Raw genomic sequence first — 13,964 nt, 5'->3', positions numbered from 1 at the left:
GAGAAGAACAAATTATAAATTCATGTTAAAATTAGTAGATTTATTTTTTTTAAGTAAACTATTGTATTTTTGCTAATTATTCCATGTGACCTTATAGAAGTCATTCTACTTCTCTGGGCTGCAGTTTCTTCTGTAAATTTAGATCAGGAGTTCTTTTTTAAAAAAATTTATACTTGTATTTCAGGGCAATTTCCTCGGTAACCCTATCCAATTGATTTTATGCATTTAAGGATGAGATTTTGAGAAAGAGTCCATAGGCTTCATCAAACTAATAAAATGATGCATGCCATTAAAAATGTATTCCTATATACTGTGACCTATTTAACATGTATAGGACTGCTTGCCATCTCGGGGAGGGGGTAGAGGGAGGGAGGGGAAAAATCGAAACAGAAGTGAGTGCAAGGGATAATGTTGTAAAAAATTACCCTGGCATAGGTTCTGTCAATAAAAAGTTACAATTATTTTAAAAAATTGTATTCCTAGCCTAGATCTTTAGGATACCTTCTTGATATAATTTCAATGATTTGGAGTTTTAAGGTTTGCCAGGCATTTTGCATCTCTTATTTCATTTGATCAAAGAACTCCTTGAAGTAAGTAGTACAGGGAAATCAGTATACTGCAAGGTAGTAGATAATAAGATATTTTTAAATAAATTTTTTAAACTTTTTCTTGTTCTCCTGTTAATGTGCCACTTCCTATAGAAGCCCTTTCCTGTTCCATCCACCCAACTGCCGGTTTCCCTATCCAAAAGCAATGTTGTATTTGCTTCGTTTATTTGTCAACTTTCTAATTTTTAAAGCATTTTCAATTCATTAGTCCTCTATTTTTCTCTTATTAATATGTTTGTATGTATATATGTTAATATATGTTTGATTTCTACCCCCTCCTCCCCTCCCATCCCAGGAATACTTTAGCTGCATCCCAAAATTTAAATATTATCTCATCATCATTTTCTTTCACATGACTATTAGTTTCTGTGATTTCCTTTTTGACTTACTTTAAGATTTCATTGTTAAGTCTCCATTTGGATTTGTTGCCTTTTATTATGCTTCTTGAACCAATGACTATTTTTATTGTGTCTACAAAGGATGTATTTCTGCTTTTTTCTCTTCTTTCTTTTTTTAATAATGGCTATACTTCTGTGCCCTAATATGAGTGCCAGTTTTTGTAAAAGTTTCATGTGGTATTGAGAGAAATATGTCTACTTTTGCAGTTCCATTTAGAAGATGCCACAAGTCTTCTACCTCATTTTATCAGAAATTTAAACTGGTGTGTATATTAAAATTGGAAATGCCTGTAAATTATATGAGCTCCTTATCCACTTTTGTGATAGGCTATGTTATGTTTATTTGGCTATCACTAATAAAAATTGTGAAATTACTAATTAAGTAGGGGTTATTGTCATAATATTGAAATCTAAAATTGTTAAGGATTATTGATGTGATAGATTGTTAGAAAGAGGTGGAGTGGAAGAGCATAGGCAGAAGTATTAATAATTAATGATGGAAAGAAAAGGGCAAGTTCTTTGGTGGAACTTGCCATTTAACGAGAGAAAGAAAACACTCCATAAGATTGGGGTATGTTCTTAGCTGACAGTCTAAATCCTGAAAGGGACTTAGCACCCTAAAAGAATTAGCTATGAGGAGGAAAAGTGGGGTCAGAAAGCATAGTGGAGTTAGGGGAGATACCACATGGCACAGGGAAAGGGAAAGACACCATGAGGTGGAATTCCTTGTTGGGCTGACCTCATAGGCTGACCTATGAGGGCAGTGGTCATAGGGTGGCCCATAGATAGATTTTGTGGGGAGGATTTGACCCCAGGATTTGACTGGGAATTTCTGGTTGGACAGGCAGGGGAAGTAGACTTCAGCTCTTGCACTAGAGTTCATTCCCCAGCTTTGTGAACTTGCTGGGTTTAGAAAAAGCTTGGTCCTGGGTGTAGAATTCCCATCTCTTCACCTTTAGGTTTCTGGAGGTTTTTGATTAGGATTTTTGGTAGTTGATCTGAAATTTAGGATTGAAAACTGTATACTAGTTATTTGCATGAAGACAAGGTCATTTTTGATCCCATATCAAAGATTTTGTTGATTAGCGCAAGAAACTTTTAAGAGATTTGTTAGAACTTTAAGTTCTCTAAAAATGATTATTTCTACCAAGGTCTCCATCTGTCTTCAGCAAAATTATGTAATATTTATTTAAGTGCATAATAGGCTATGCACAATAGTTTGTAAGCTTTATATATGTATATATAGACCTGAAGTCTCTCATTGGTGAAATTTGCTATTGAGATGAAATTTCTTGGGACTGTAACTAATATTGTTTTGAGTTTTGAATTTGGGAATGATTGCCTGATGAATTATTAAGTCAATAACTTACCATTTGGGAGAAATGCTGTAAGTTACTCAGAGAGATGCCTTCCTAAACTGTTACAAATGGATGTCTTATCTGGACAAGAGCTGGGAGGACAACTTTGGCCTTCACTCAAAGTGGGAACCTTCTGACTCAATTTCCCAGTTCTCTTTCTTTGTTTCTCACCTGATTATTCTTGAGTTTGGCTATGAGATGAAATTGTTACTGCATGATTGCTTATCAAACAGAGCTAAGGACGCTTTTTCCTGTCATGTATGTGTTCTCAGGCTGAGGCCCTAAAGGATAAGTTTTGATGCTATTATAATCAAGTCCCTGCTTTTTCCTCTTATAGCAAATTTCTGTAATCAGAGCAAGTGGTCAATGGAAGCCATGAGCACAATACAAGTATATAGATGATATCTTGATGTTCAGCCTTGCCCTAGAGGCTTCTTTGGCTGCTACCATAAAAACTGTTAACCTGAGGCTAGACTTCCTTTGAAGGCATAGTTTGCTTATCAGTCTATTAAGTATTTGAGACACCTCCCTTTTGCTCATTGCCCTGGAAGCTGAAAATCTTATCACTCCCCATCAGGCCAAGGCTTTTTAAGATCTTGAAAGCTAAACTGACCTCTACCCCATCTTAGACTTACCTAAAGCCTTTTACTCTATATATTGATGAAAAGCAGGGCCAGGTCCTAGGGGTCTTGACTCAGTCCCTGGGATCTGATCCCAGACTCCTTTGCTTACTTCTCATAGAAATTTGGTGTCTTTGAGATGGCCCTCCCACCTTGGAGCAATGGCTTCCACAGCCCTTCTATATGAGGAAGCCCCTAAGCTCATCCTGGACCAATCATTGGATATTCTAGCTCCCCACCAGTTTCAAAGCATTTTTACCTGTACCAAAGCTTTAGAATTGGGAAAAGGAATGAGAGTGAATATTTATACTGACTTCAGATACACTTTTCATGTTTTGCATGCTCATTGGGGTTATATGGAAAGAAAGGGGATTTTTTGACAACCAAACATTCCCCCATTAAGTATGCAGGAGAGCAATTACTGCAAGCTATCCTTGGACTTAGAGAGGTTTCTGTTATGTTTTGTAAAGGGCAACAGAAAAGGAATTCACTTCAAACCAAAGGAAACAGACTTATAGATTCAGCTGCCCATGCTGCTGCCTATTTGCCCCTAACCATGGTACCTTTAATTCCCCAACTCCTGACTCCTATTCTCCCTCATATAGCTTCCAGACAAGTAAATTTTGAAAGGGCTGTTAAATTCTCCCATCCTGAAGTTTATCTGGAGAAGGGATACATATTTCAGGGAGGATTGGCAGATGGCTTTTGCATAAATGCCCCGGTAGGGGCTTCAAACTGCTTTTGAACTAGTACTACTGTACTAGTTGGATAAAAGCCTTCCCTTGTAAAACTGAAAAGGCTCTAGAATTTTTGCTAAAGGAGATCATATTCCAGGCCACACTATTGCGCCCATTATCCCTACTCCTTTGAGGAAATAAAAGCAGGATTTTGGGAAAATGTTCTTTGGTATTTATTCTAGGAAAAGCTGTCTGGGATGAGAGACATTCATGATAATTGCATCTCCCTCCTCACCCCAGTCTTCCTTTGGGTAGGGTTCCTGGTTACTGTCCCTAGTAAACCCCATACTAACTCCACTTTTGTTTAATTTTTTTGGGGGGGTGCTCATATGTGGTCCTTGAATTATTAATCCTTGTGAAAATTGTTTCTTCCAGATTCTAAGCCATGAAATTCCAACTACTTGGTCAACCTGAAATCACCTGATATCTGATTCTGAAATTCAGCATTCTCCCATGCTCCTGATGCTACCCACAAGTCACTTGTCTCCCCTCCTCAGTCCAGACCCCACTAGGCAGGTCCACCTCTTTGCCCCTTATCAGCCTGAAGCAGTTCCAGAAGATGAGACCTTTATCCCTTTGTCCCAAATGAATCTGAGTCTGGACTGCTTGAGGTGGGAATGATGGGATAATAGCTCTGAGGCCACTGGGCCTTGATAGTTTTATAGATAACACTAGCTGCCAGATGACAATCTGTTGGTCTGTGATGACAGAGTTTCCAAGACAAATGATGGGAGTTAGTGGAAGCAGGGGTTTCTGGTTCTTGCTCATTGCTTTAAGCAGCATTATTCTATCACCCACTTGCTTATGTAGTTAATCATTAGAGTAGTTCTAGATTTCTTAGCTAAAACAGTTCCTGAAAGCTTTCACTGAGGTGCAGGTGTTGGTTCTAAATAGCAGAGGATGGATTACAGTTGATACTAAAGAGAGGGACCAGCTTGAAGGCCTAGGTAACACGTATGTCCCAATGGAAGAAGTGTTTCAGGACTGGTGTGAGAAATTTTCTTATGTATGAAATAAAGAAGGACTGAATGGGACCCAGTGAATATTTCTCAGAGGGTATAAGACCCCAGGCCTAAGTTTCAGGAAGTTATATGACCCACAGGAAGTAGACAGCATTGCTGACTATTGGTCAATGATTACTTCCTTTTCAGTCCATCCAATGAACCCAAGTCTTTTGCTATTTAATCCATTCACTGTTTCTGGTCCAGCCCACACACCATGCTGGGCTGCTCAGTAGGTATGTTTGTAGCTCTCCTTGCAAGGACTGAATAAATGCTTTCTGTTTGTATCTGAAGATGTCTCTGAGTAAGCAATTTGAGTAAGGGGGAATCTAGCACCTTATCCCACACAGAGTGGTCAAAAAGTAAATAATCTCTTCAAGTCTTATTTCATTTCCAGAAAGATTTTGAATAACTTTTAAATTATTGTGTCCATCTATTTTCATTTATGGTTAAATTTAAATCTATAGGGTATATCCCCTTGGGCTTTATCCTGAGGTCCAGTGCTCAGTGTAACAGATTATTCCTTGTCTTTCTGCATTTCTGGGGGCAGAATAGTCTTGTGTTATTCTAATTTCTTTACCTTTGTATTTTTTGGTCTTTCTTTTGATTGTTAGAACTTGATATAATAGATTGATAGAACCTGAATAAAATGGTCATGTGAGTTTGCATCTTTGTTTCCCCCTTTGAGGTGATTTGTGAATTCTTTCAGTAATTCTTAGTGTGTGTTTGTTCAGAAGTTCTGTCAGTTCTCTTATTATTTTTTGCATTCACCTGCATTTTTGATTTCCTTCACAAGCTAATTGTACAATAATTCAGAGTCTGATTCTTTTTGTACAGCAAAATAACGGTTTGGTCATGTATACTTATTGTGTATCTAAGTTATATTTTAATATATTTAACATCTACTGGTCATCCTGCCATTTAGGGGAGGGGGTGGGAGGGGTAAGAGGTGAAAAATTGGAACAAGAGGTTTGGCAATTGTTAATGCTGTAAAGTTACCCATGTATATATCCTGTAAATAAAAGGCTATTAAATTAAAATATATATATATTTTTTGCATTCTGGTGTTAAGATTTTGTGTCTTATTATGGTCTTCTGGAAGATTTATGATACTTAGGTAGTCTCTATATATCCCAACTTCAAGATAGTATGTTTTGCCTGAATTATATTTTCTTTTAATATTATTATTTTTTGCCACTCTTCTTTTATATTGTTCTTCACTTCTTGGTATGTGCATGCCTAAGCTATTGTTCTCTTTTTTGTTTCTTTTGTGAAACTTGCCATTGCAGATTCAAAATTTTTTTTTCTATTCTGCCCATTATTTTTGCTGGGTAGGCATAAATTCTGCTTTTGTGATTCTCATTTCTTTTTTTAAACTACTAAAGAACAGCATGTTATGGTTCTATGTTCTCACATTTGACAGGATCCTTTATTTCATTTGGTCTTGGATCTTTTTCATTAGTTTTGCTGTATTATTCATAGATATGTGAGTTCATTTATTACACTGGAATGTATATTTCTTACTAATGTTATTGTTTTCCTGAATGACTTATCTGCTTATGTTCAAAATATTTGAATTTTCTTCTTCTTGAGGTCGTTGGTAATTTTTGATTTTCTTCTATTGCATACTTTCTGATTCCCGAGAAAAATGATTATTAAATAAAAAATTATTGGGAACATCCAGGTTTTTTCCCTTATTAGATTCTCATTCTCTACTAGACCAAATTAACATCTGAAGGAATTGTTGATAGATGAGATTGCCTAAATCCCTGAGGTACAAGTCTGTAAGTTCTGGATAGAAGACCTAACCCAACTAGAAAACTTTACAAAAATTTTAATGTAAGATGAAATCTGGCTCATTGTGTTCTATTCAGGTAGATCTGAGCAGAGGTGGACCCCCTTTTGTTTAAATTGCCTTGGTACTCTGGATAAGAGATAAATCTCCTTTTTCAAGACAGAATGATGAGTTACATTCCTCCAGCCTCTTATTAGAATAAACTCATCTCTCATTGTAATATTGATTCTTTTTCTTATTTATTAACCAATCAGAATTGATTGCCACTCTCAAGAACACCTGCTCTTCTATACAAGCATTGGGTAGGTTTTATGAGAGGTCTTTGACTTTTGAAAATGTCCCTGACCCCTTTTAATTTATTATTATTAATTAATTATATTACATATTTTATATAATTATATGTAATAATATATATTAACTAATAATAATAAATAACTATTAAATTATTATAATTTAATTTAATTACCTGCTGACATCATTAATAAAATGATTAATTATCCAGAAACTATATCTCTTGAACTTTTACACGTCACTCTCTCCACTACTGGTGGTTTCTTTGAAGGGATAAATCTCTAAACTGTCCTAGTCTTCCCCTGCCACTGGGCAATTTATAGCTTACCAACCTAGACCTCTACTTTGAAGGGGATAGAACTGATCTTTAAATGAATGCTGGATTCTTTCTCTCAGGCTCAGTGGGGTGTTCTGTGCAGTCTTTCTTATACTCACACCTAGCTGCTTGTCCTAGTGTCCTGTCTTAGTCCCCCTATTTCTCAGTTCTGTAGTTCACTACTGCCATTTCAAAGAAGTGAAGTTTAAAAAAAAAAACCCTATTAATTGATACATACCTACCCTGAGCTAATCTAGAATGTCTCCCACACCTACTATGCTATCAGTAATGAGGCTGCACTAGTGTACAGACATTTATACAGCCCAACCAACCTTGTTCTATGGTGTTATGGAGATCTAAGATCCAGGCTTTGGAGCCTAATAGCAGTGAGAAATACTTAGTGCTACAGTGGAAATGTCATAGACCATGGAGATGATTAAACTTCCTTGATCTTTGGTAAATAAATTCTGGTTTGAAGAAATTTATGAGGTTGTGGGCATCAGAAAAAATGTCTGGTCCACTATCTTGGTAGTCACATGATCCAACAGTCTATATTGTCTTTGTATATTTTTTGTATTTACTTATCTATGTATATGTTATTTCCTTCTAGCAAAATGTGGGTTACTTTATGGCACAGACTATTTTCATTTTTGCTTCTATATCCCTAATATTATACTTGATACCTCTTATGTGCTTAGCAAATTATTATTAAAATTCACTTGAGCTGAATTTGCTATTTCTTCTCTTAGAACACCCACATTCTCTTCCTTCTTCTAAATCTCTACCTTCCATCATTTCTAGGAGGCCTCCCTTAAATTAGTGGGAGATCTTTCTCCATCCACATCCTAGTTATATTACTTCTAATACAAGAATGATAAATAGCAAATCTAGTACAAAATGCTAATATTTGCTTATTCTTTCTCAAAATGAAGAGAGATTTGCATCATCTCTCAATTTGCTCTATATTTGTCAACATATTTGTCTGCATTTGTCAGTATAGTCAGTAAAGAGACTAAAGCTAGCAGAGAGGGAAGAAAAAGAAAAGGAAGGTAGTGCCCTGAAAAAGATGTCCTTAAGACATTTCTGCACTGCATTGACCTTCCTTCCAATCTCTAGCTTAGTACTATTGCCTAACAATTGAGAGGATGTCACATGGAAACTAAATACTTAGGGATGTTGATAACCTACCTGAATTAATTCCTCAATGATTAACAATTTCCCATCTAGTCATATTCTCCCCATCTCAGTAATCCCGAATTTCTGGCCGTTATCACTCAAAATCCATCCTCTATCCCCTACTAAGCATTACTCTAATTCCCCTCAAACCAACTTTCCCTTCCCCCAACGTGGCTACATTTTCACTCACACTTTTCCTGATCCTAATGAGGTGGGGGAGTTCCTGCTCCTTATTGCCACATCCAAGCTTTCCCTCTACCACTATCACTCAATAACTTCCTCTCCCTTAAGGTTCACTCAATCCATAGTCTCCACCCAAATAAGATTCTGTAGTTATTATCTATTGTCCTCTAGAACACTCCTCCCCTTTCCTCAAAGAGTTCAGTGGCTGACTCACAGTTTTTCTCACCTCCCCAATTTTTCCCCAATTCTTTCTAGGGGACTTCAGTATATATATTGATATCCCCTCAAACACTCTACACCTCAGTTACTAACTTAGTAATTTTTCCATGATCTATTACTATATTCTATCCCAGTTTTACACAGAGATGGTCATATCTTTGATCTTGCCAATTACTTACAAATATTTCATTTTCATATTTATGAACACTACAATTCCCTTATCTGATCACAATCTGTTATTCGACCTTTCCCTCTCTCTTGTAATCCCAAACCCTGTTCTTCTTCACCATGACCCTGATCCCTTCTAACTCCTAAATTCTAAGCTATCACTCTTAGAGTGATTCCATTCTCCATCTTGACCTCTTTGTTAACCAGTTCAACTCTACATTTTCTTCTTTCCTTGAGTACCTTACGCTTCATCTTCTCACTGAATATTGCCCTGCCTAGTTCCATTCTTGGAGTATTCCCAACATCCATTACCTTTGTTCCTACTCATATGCTGTGGAATGAATTTAGAGAAAATCATGAAATCATGCTAATTGGGTCTGCTACAAATTTATGTTACATTGTTCAGCTGAACCCTTACCGTGTCAAGGCAAAATATTTACACCTGTCTCTTAAACTCACTATCCCACTCACCATAATAGCTTTTCCAAACTCTTTTAGCTCTCCTCAAATCTCTTATGGCTTTCCCTAGTTGTGACTCTCTCAGCTGAGAATCTTACCTCATATTTTTACTGGGGGGAAAATGAGATCAATAACTCCCCTTCTTTATCTCATATCACCTAGTTATCTTTGCATACTATCTCCTCTTCATCACTATCTCATATGAAAAATAGCCCTTTTTCTTTCCAAGGTAAACCCTATTACATACACAAGTGATACCATTCTATTCTCTCTTTGCCAGAACACTCTCTATGTTATCTCAAACTCTCACTTATCTTCAATCTCTTCCTGTTTACTGGCTCTTTCTCTACTGCATACACACATATTTATGTATTCCCCATTCTTAAAAAAACCCTCATTTTATCTGTCCATCCCCAATAGCAAGCATCCCATTTTCCTACTTCCTTCTGTGAATAAACTCCTTGAAAAGACATTTACAACATTTGCCTCCACTATCTCTGTTCTTATTCTCTTTTTAACCTCTTACAATTTGGTTTTTGACCTTACTATTCTACTGAAATTTCTCTCTCCAAAATTATCAATGACGTCTTAAAATCTAATAGCCTTTTTCAATCATCACCTTTCCTCACCTCTCTGCAGTTTTTGATAGTTAGTCACTTCTTTTCTTTGATACTCTCTTCCCTCTAGTTTCCATGACATTATTCTCTATTGGTTCTTCTTCTTTCTGATTATTCCTTTTCAGTCTCCTTTGCTGAACCTTCATTTAAATGAGGCCTACTAACCCGCAAAGGCGCTGTTCCTGGGCCCTCTTGTTTTTTCTTTATGATATTTCACTTGATGATCTCATTAGTTCCTAAGGATTCAATGTTCATTTCTATGCTAATGATTTCTATGTATACTTATCCAGTCCTAACTTCCTGACTCACATGTTTAACTATTTATTGGACATCTCAAGCTGAATATTCCATAGACATCTTAAACTCAATATTGTCCAAAACTGAATCCATTATTTTCCCCCAAAGCCCTCCCTCCTAACTAACTTTGATGTTATTTTGGAGTTACCCAAGTTCAAAACCTCCTTGACTCCTCTGTCTGAACCTAATTTCCAATCAGTTGTCAATACTTATCTATTTTCATAATATCTCCAGTATATACTCCTTTCTCTCTCCTGACACTGCCACCCGCTTGGCCAAGTCTTCATCTCACACCTTGAGTACAGCAATAGTCTTCTGCTTGGTTTTCCTGACAGTTCTCTCCCCACTCCAGTCCATCCTCCACTTAGCTACTAAATTACTTATCCTAAAATGTAAGTCTGAACATGTCATATCCCCCATTCAACAGATTTTACACACACACATACAATTTCCAGTGCCTCTAAAATCTGTTTTGTCTCCAGGATAAATGTAAAATTCTGTATGGAATTCAAAGTCCTTCGGAACCTGGTCCCCTCCTACATATATAGCTATCTTAAATCTTAATCATCTCCATATACAGTGTCACTCCAGTGACACTGGTCTCATTGTTCCTCACAAAAGATACTCCAGACATTTCCAATAGTTCTTCCCTAGACCTAGAATTCTCTGTCTCCTGAATCCTACCTTTTTGCTTTCTGGCTGCCTTCAGATCCTAACTAAAATTCCAATTGATAAAAGAAGTCTCTTCCCAAACCCCGTTAATGATACTACTGTCTTCTATGAATGATTTCCAATTTATCTTTCATATATTTAGTTTGTAGCTGGTTGTTTGTATGTTGTCATTCCCATTATACTATGAGCTCCTTAATAGCAGGAGGCAAACTATCATTTACCTTTCTTTGTATTCCTACCATTTAGCACACTATATGGTACATAGTAGGAAATTAATAAATGCTTATTGATTTGACTTGTCAGAACTATTCCTACAGGAAAAGTTTCTGAATGAAGTAGTCAATCCTTATAGCATTTCCATAGGGATTCTTAAGAGATTCAAGTAGTGCAGGTGTATATATCTTAGATTAAATAAGGCTCTTCTATGTTTTGATTACCAGTGTAGTCGATCAGAAGTCGTGACATCAGAAGATGAGGCTAGGGAACACTTTGGCTCCCTCTGGCATTTGGTTCTGGATCAATTCATATTCTGTTGTCATGTTGTGTTACAATCAGAAATTAAAACGATTCTGAAGTTTCACTTCACACTTGTCAAATTGACTAATATTACCACACACACAAAAAAGTAAATTATAAGTGTTGAAGCGGATGTAGGAAAACTGGGACACTAATACATTGTTGGTGGAATTATCAACTCATAATGAACTATAGAATTATGTATATCTTTTGATTCAGCAATACTACTAGTAGATCTGTTTCCCAAAGAGAGTCTTTAAAAAGGGATAAAGAACCTATTTGTATAAAATATTTATTGCATCTCTTTTTGTGGTGGTTAAGAATTGGAAATCAAGGGGATGCCTACCAATTAGGGAATGGCTGAACAAGTTGTGAAATATAATTGTTATGCTATAAGAAATAATGAGCTGGATGGTATCAGAAAAAATTTACATAGACTGAAAGATTGGAAAGATTTACATATATAGATGCAAAATGAGGCAAGCAAAATGAGAACAGTATATAAAGTAACAGCAATCATCTATAATGATCAGCTGCAAATGATTTAGCTTTTCTCAGTAATACAATGATTGAAGACAATACCTAAAGTCATATGATGAAAAATACTACCCACCTCCAGAGAAAGAACTAATTGAAAGAACTGAATTCAAACCAAAGCGTATTATTTTTCACATTTTTCTTTCCTCCTTTCTCTCCTTTCCTTTCTTCCTCCCTTCCTTCCTCCCTTCTTTCCTTCTTTTCTCCCTTCTTTCTTTCCTTTCTTCTTTCCTTCCTTCCTCACTCCCTTCTTTTCTCCTTTCCTCTTCCTCCCTTCCTTCCTTTCTTCCTTCTTTTCTTCTTTACATCCATTTTTCCTTCATTCTTTCCTTCTGTCCTCCCTTCCTTTCTTCCTTCTTTCCTTCCTCTCTTCCTCCCCCCTCCTCCTTGAGACAGTAAGCAATCTGATATAGGTTATATATGTGCAATCATATCAAGCATTTTCATATTAATCATTTTATAAAGATTCAAGAAAAGAAGTCAAGAAGGAAGGAAGGAGGAAAAAAAACAAAAAATAGTATGTTTTGATCTGCATGAAGACTCTTATCATGTTTCATCATAAATCTTTTTGAGATAATCTTGGATCATTGTGTTGAGAATCAGTGTTATTCACAGTTCTTTATGGTACAGTGCTGATGTTATGTATATAATGTTCTGCTCACTTCACTTTGCATCATATTCAATTGCATCATTTGCAGTTCATATTCCTCTTACCAGGTTTGTTTGTTTTTTTTTTAAAGCATTCTATTTATCATTTGTTATAGTAAAATAGTATTTCATTAGGTATATATACCACAACTTGTTCATCTATTCCCTAACTGATGAGCATCACCTCAATTTCCAATTCTTGGTTACCACAAAAAGAGCTGCTATAACTATTTTTGTACAAACAAGCCTATTCTCCATTTCTTTGATCTCTTTGGGATCTAGACCTAGTAATGGCATTGCTAAGTCAAAAGGTATGTATACTTTTATAGCTTTTGGGGTATAGTTCCTAAATTGTCCTAATTGGACTTGTTAACAATTCCACCAAGAGTATGTGGTGATAGTAGTGGTTGTTCAGTTTCATGCTTCATCACCCCATTTGGAGTTTTCTTGGCAAAGATATTGGAATTTGCTGTTTCCTTCTCCAGCTCATTTTATATGTGAGAAAACTAAAGTAAATAGGATTAAATAACTTTATCAAAGCCACATAGCTAGTGTCTGAGTCCAGATTTGAACTCAGGAAAATGAGTCTTCCTGACTCCAGACATTCTATCCATTGTGACACCTAGCTTCCCCTCAACAATGTATTAGTGTTCCATTTTTTCCATCCTCCAGTAGTTGTAATTTTCCTTTTCTTTCATGTTATCCATTCTGACAGGTATGAGGTAGTGTCTTAGAATTTTTTTCATTTGTATTTCTCTAATCAGTATTTAGAGTATTTTTCTACATGACAATTGATAGTTTTGATTTTTTTTTCTGAAAACTAGTTGTATCCTTTGATCATTCATCAATTGGTGAATGGCTCATATTTTTACAAATTTGCCTCAGTTCCCCATGTGTTTCAGAAATAAGGACTTTATCAGAAAAACTGATTGTGAATTTTTTTTTACTATTTTCTTTCTAATTTAGACTGCATTAATTTTGTTTGTGCAAAAGGTTTTTGATTTTATGTACCCAGAATTATTTATTTTACTTCCCATTATCTGTTCTGGCTCTCTTTAGTTTAGTTTAGTTTAGTTTATGATGATATCATCTGCAAAGAATGATAATTTTGTTTCCTAGTAGCCTATTTTTATTCTTTCCAATTACTTTTTCTTGTTTTTTTTAGCATTTCTAGCACAATAATAGTGGTGGTAATGGACATTCTTGTTTCATGACTGATTTTACTACAGAGACTTCTACTTTATCCCCATTATAGAAAATTCTCACTGTGGGTTTTAGATAGTTAATACTTGTCATTTTAAGAAAGGTTCCATTGACTCATATGTTTTCTAGTGTTTTTAGTAGGAAT

Source organism: Sarcophilus harrisii, chromosome 3 (genome assembly GCF_902635505.1).
Source record: "Sarcophilus harrisii chromosome 3, mSarHar1.11, whole genome shotgun sequence".
NCBI lineage: Eukaryota > Metazoa > Chordata > Mammalia > Dasyuromorphia > Dasyuridae > Sarcophilus > Sarcophilus harrisii.
The sequence above is the reverse complement of the archived record's forward strand: the minus strand, read 5'-3'. Positions refer to the sequence as shown.